This window comes from Atta colombica, unplaced genomic scaffold, assembly GCF_001594045.1.
Source record: "Atta colombica isolate Treedump-2 unplaced genomic scaffold, Acol1.0 scaffold126, whole genome shotgun sequence".
NCBI lineage: Eukaryota > Metazoa > Arthropoda > Insecta > Hymenoptera > Formicidae > Atta > Atta colombica.
This window is the reverse complement of record NW_017259213.1, coordinates 5,760,719-5,767,025: the sequence shown is the minus strand read 5'-3', so window position 1 is coordinate 5,767,025 and position 6,307 is coordinate 5,760,719.

Below are 6,307 nucleotides of genomic sequence, written 5' to 3'. Positions count from 1 at the left end.
ATATATATATAGATTTAATATATTAATATAAAGATTCTTGAAAATGAGAAAAGGAGATACAAGGTTTCATTATGTGCAATTTTATTGGAGAAGATTCTGTTTCAATAGAAATTAAAAGATATTGATCAGTTTACAATTTATAACTCAGTTGATTGCTAATCGGTTTTAAGATTAAAAATTCAGAGAAAAGTTGGTAATAATTCTTCTCTAAAGTCCCGCTCTGAAAAATTATTACACAAAAATGCATCGAAGCGCATTATCGGGCATCGTTAATGAGAATCGCTTCGGAAAGAAAACTAACGCTGCCAATATATATAGCCATCACAGCACCTACATTCGCGACAAGGACTTTTATTAAAATCCCATTCGCACAGTTCCGCGACTCCGGTACCTCTTGTCAGAAGAGACAAGGCCAATTATCGTTAAAAGCGGTTATTATCGAACAACGTTAGAAAATCCCCGAGATGAGAGTGCGGGGTTTCATCCCCACCCGTGGACGATGTCATGTACATTCGTCGCGGAATGTAAAGACGCTCCCTTTACGTCACTTTGCGTCCCCGGTCGCAAGCAACCCGGTGAGAAGCGGTGGCTCGGACTTCATTTCTCATTCGCTGTCGCAGCATCCGGCAGTACATACCCGAAGCTCCCGCATTCTCGCATACTATACACTCCATGCACGCACGCGTACATATGCATACGTAAACACGAATAACACATATACACGTACGTAAACATGATGACAAGTGCGCGCGCGCGCAAGCAAGCAAGCACGCAAGCACGGGGTAGTCCTCCCTTTTGCACCACGTCGTGGAAGCTCGGCATGGCTTCGGATGTACTCGTCTCGCCAGGGTCGAAAGGAGGAGAGAGTAGGAGAATCACGAGGTGCAAAGAGTACGAACCCCGAGGAGCGAGATGCAAAACGGGTCACTCTCGCCTCCTTTCAGGATTCGGCTAGCTAGGATACCTACATCTGCCAAAGTTCACGGGAGGGCAATGCCTCGCCCACTTTTACGGGAGCATCACCGGAACTATGTCTTAACCCTTTAAGCATCCCGCCTCTCTACTCTTGGATTTTTGTTTTTCGAATCAATTTTCTAGCATCTTTAAAAACTTAAAAGCATAAATGAAAAAGATCAGTAGATTTTTGTTAGTAAATGGAAGATCAGAAAAAGTAAAAATTCCAGAAGTTCTTAAAAAGTTGGAGTATTTTTTTTTTTTAATATGCTTTTTCCTAATACTACTCACAAAACGAAAATCGTGCAGAAAAACTCAGGAATTTTTACTAAAATTTTGGGAAATTTTGTTGTTCTTATTAAATATTTAATGATTTTTCTTGCTTGATTACTTTATTTTTTTAGAAAGGAAAACTTAACTTAGAAAAAAACTTAAAATAATCGGTTGCTTTCCTAATTTATAACTCAGAATTTCAAAATTTCTCAGAAATTCTGAACCAATGCAACGAGAAAACTCGGAGAAAGGTTTGCTTGAGAAAATCGAGCGTAATGAAAAGTATGTGCTTCGAGAGAGTTAACAGGCTGCCTCGGCAGCCAACGTTCCGTTGTCCTTTCGCGTTGTGGCGCGGCGTCGCGCGTCGCGCGTAGTTTCGGTGTAATCCGATGTGACTTCGTCAGCCGTCTTGAATTCTCTTCGACGTGTATCGGCCGTAGCGTTGCCTGGATGCCACGGATGGTTCCAACGTCGAAGGACGTTACGATGCGACGGATCGACGCGACATTGCAGATCTCTCTCGGCTCCTATCAGAAATAATCCGCTCATAATCACGCAAGCGCTCTCTCTCTCTCTCTCTCTCTCTCTCTCTCTCTCTCTCTCTCTTTCTATTTATTTATTTATCTATCTCTCTCCAGGGTTCAGGGTAATTGCAATGTTCGCTTGACACTCATTAAATTGTTGTCTTTATGTATACAGGATAATGTTCGTGATAGGAGTGACAAGTAATAATAAGTCAAGTAATAACAAGTAATAATAAGCATTCATAGGAATAAAAATGGGAATAATAAGTGGGAGAATACAACTTATCATTCACCATAGAAATTAAACAAAAGACTTGAAAAAATATTAAAGAGAAGCGAAACGATTTTGATATGTTGTTTCTATAGACTAATTTTGCAAATTTATATTTTACAATAGTATATTTGCAAGCTAAGAATTTAATATTCAAAGATTCGGTAAACGTCAACAAAACGATTTCTAAAAATTCCTGATTCATTTTAATCAGTTCTTATAACCAATTGTTTCATTTATGTAAAAAAAAGATTAGGATGTCATATAATCACAGACACAAAATTTTGATTCGTTTGTTTCATTTGTTTGAATTCTAAATTCCATACGTCGTCCTTGACATGTAGATAATCTCTCTTCTCTCTCCTCTCTCTTTTTCTCTTTCGTTTTCTCTTCTCTCATTGCTTTGTCTTTCTACTCTCTCTTTCCTACCTCTTCTCTATCCAACAAGCTTAATCTATCACAACACGCACACGCGTCGCGCGGGTTTTACATGTTTAGGCGCCTTCATCTGCTTTTAAAATAGAAATGTATTGATTCTGTTGGTTTTACCTCTCAATTCAACATAATTTTGTATTGCTTATTTTTAGTTAATACTTAGTAAGAATAATTTCAAAAAATTTGTAAAATAAAAAATGATTTTTTATTCAAAATATCTTATATAGCTAAAGGTTTATATAGTTTTATTTAATGTTTAAATTATCATACAACTAATTTATTTATTTATGCAATTATTTAACAAATACTTTTTATTAAAATCTCCATAAAAATATTAAAAATATCCACTCGTCATCATACAAATTTTATCATTTTTTACATTAAATTTATGTGATGTAAACAGTACAATATTTTCAATTATATTTTTTATCTGTTTGGGTGATATCAAATTTTTAGCTTGCAAATCAATTTCTTTTTATATATTACAAGTTTGTTTTGTCAAAGTAATATGATTTCATAAATAGACTTTTATATAACGTGCGGATACAAAATCTATAAAATATTAACGTATAAATTATATTTCTCTCTTTTTCGTCGCCTATATTTCATTATCATATCTTTCCCTCTGGCGTCACTCGTAGATAAGGTAATTATTGGAAATCCTTATATACATACAGAACAATTTCATAATTTATGAGTAACAAGAAAATTGCTTTCTCGGAAAAGTTATCCAAATTGTAACAAACCGCGACGATTCGTCTTAGTCTCGTTTGCGTAAGGAGACTGCATCATTTTCCAGAAAGAGCTTTTACTGCGCTTGTACTTAAATGCTGACATCGATGTAGTGGTATCACCGAACGTGCCCACGTTCCATTAGGCTTTACAACCTTTGAGCCGTAAAATCGAGGGAAATGTTCCCGTCCTGTCGGTTGAGAAAAAGGCGACAGCTGATCGGCAGAGTGCCGGGTGTGTGTCGCCATACTCCCTTCCCCTCAAAATACATCGCATGTTTTAAAAAAAACATTTAATCCTACCGGGGATATTCAAGATATCGTTCCTGAGGGAAAGAAAAAAGGTCTCTAAAGATCTCTTCCGTACGTGCCTCACACTTACACAGTATTTCGTAAAAAAAGATCTCATCTCGTAAGGTAAAGTTTGCATAAGGACGAACAGCAAGACCAGATCCGTCCAATAACAAATTAGAGATTTTCTTAGCTTGACATGCTGATCTTATGTAAGATTTTTATTTCTACCGCCACAAGGTCGTGCTTCGCTTCTAGGGAAAGAATTTGAGACTGAATATCATTCCCTTCTGTTAGTATACATTTATAGAACACTTGTAGAGGAATGAATAAAGCATCAAGGACAGAATTTTTTCATTACAGACAAAAGAATAAAATATAAATTATAGATTCAACTTGAAACATAAATCTTGTAAAACTTTCGTTCATATTGGATGACACTTGAGAGGAAAAAGGTCAAATATTATTCTTTTATTACAAAATTATATGCAAAATATAAGAAAAAAACTAAAGTAAAAGCTGAAGTTAAATATCATTTTTATCATTATAATGCAAGAGCGCAAAGTTAATAAAACTTAATATTAATCGAAAATTATAAATAACTGATATTACGCGATTCTTGATACACTTCATCATGCTGCTTTACTTTTCTGAGATGTCGATATTTTAAAATGCGTATTTTCTTGAACTAAGATAGATAATCAAAAATCAAACACAAAACTATATTACATAAGTAGTTTTTAATTAAAGGCTTGAAATTAAGCTTCTTAAGATTAATTTCCACAACCAATTTCAAGAACGTTCCTTGAGCAGAATTTTAATCCAAAGGATTAGGTGGCAAAACTTTTTTAAGGTTGGTTAACATATTCCAACTCGATGCCGAAAAAATTTATAATTAAAATTCGATGAACTAAAAGTATAGCATTTTATACTGTCAAAATATAATAATCATAAAATAGCAATATTCATATTTATTATTATAATCAAAAATGATTGCAGACGATCGACTCAGAATCATCGCATCCGTTGGCCATAAATATCAGTTTTGTTTAGCCAACAGTGTCGACACATCGTACGACATTTAAAGAGTTTGCTGTGAAACGAGATGAAACTTGGCTATCCACGTCCGATATAAAGTTGAAAGCGCACTGGGATGAAAAGGATCAAGAATCGGGCAAAGCTGATGGGTGAAGCGCAGGGTGAGAGAACGAACGCAAAAGGAAAAGGGGACAAATGGAGAGAAACTTTCATCGGAGGACGGTTTGCCAGCGATAGAGAGGACCAGAGGGGCTTGCGGTAGAGGACGTGGGGGGATGAGAAAACGAGATGGAAGGATGGGGTTGGAAACGCGAGAGAGGAAGAATGGAGGCGAAAGTTGCGGGACGCAGCAGCGCGACGCCGCGAAAGGAGCGGGACAGAGAGAAAGAGGGGGAGGGAGGGAGAGCAAGCGCGAAGGAGAGGAAAGAGTGAGACGGAGGTAGAATGAAGGGTGGCGAATGGTGGTGGAACAGAGGTGGAGCACGGCCGAGGAGAGAGAAAGCCCGCGGCCGCGGCGGGGGCGGGGGTTCGTGTGGGGTAGGATCGGTTGGGTCGTGTGTTGCGGGCTGCTGCGGCTCGGGCGCGACAGTTCTGCTCCGGCCACCGGCGGTGGATTTTCGTGGGTACCGCGCGGCGTACCTCCGCGAGAGGACCAACCCCATACGCGCGCCAGCGAGAGAGACGGAAGAAGAGAGAGAGAGAAAGAGAAAGGAGAGACAAGGGGTGGGAGGAAGGAGAGTGTGTGAGCGCGCAGCGGGCTCCTCTCTCGATCCGCATCGCGCGCCCATAACCTTCCGTGGCCTCGGCTGTCCTCGTTGCCGATAACGAGCGATCGCGGGACGGTTTTTCCGCGCGCGCGGCAGCGGCGGCAGCGGGCAGAGCGGTGGCGAAAGACGGAGCGGCGGCGGAGAAGGCGCCGGGAACGGCAAACGAAGGAGACAGTGGAGACGGTGGTACAAACGACGGAAGGGGGACAAGGCCGGAACGCGACGGCCTGAAACCGAGACGGACGAGGGATCAATCAACGACGGCATGAGGAGACGCCTCGGGGCGCCCACCACGGCTACTATCTCATTGTCAGCGTGCGGGAACGGCCGCATTGCCATCGTTATTACGCGCCGCTGCTTGGCCTACGAACGTACGCGAGCGCTCGGCGCGCGATGGGCGCCGAATACGAACGCTGACTGCTTGTCGGACGTGTCGTCGCGACCACCTCGGACGGGGTTCCGGTTCCGGTTTTTCTACGTCTAAATCGCGCTTTCTCGCTAAAGCGAGATTCTCATATTCGAGAGACACCGGCTGAATCTCGATTGGATATCGCGCGTCTATTGACGGGGAACAACGTGGGAAAGGAGAGAGAGACGCACGACAGAATTCTAAGGGCTAAAAACAACACGCGCATCCGCTGCTGTTGTTGTTCCTATATTGCACTAATACTCCGTTGTAACAATACTGTAGAAAGATACGTAACGAGACAAAGAAATCTTTCCACGCACACACGTGGCGTGTAAACATCTCGAGATAACTGCTGGAAACGGAAGGGAAGAAACGGTTTATGGATTTAGGAGAACGCTCGATGGATCCGCCCGGAATCTCGCGAACGGGAATTCGCGTATCTCACTTGCGCGAGCTCTCGCGAAGTTAGAACATTCCACGGTAGAAGGGAGGTTTCGGAGGGGGAGAAAAAGCGCGTCGGGGGTCATCGACGGTAACTGGGACACCGCGGGCCGACGTGATCCTAGTTTCGGGGACAACGCGTCCCTTAACCTTCTCGGTGCTGAACACGCGTC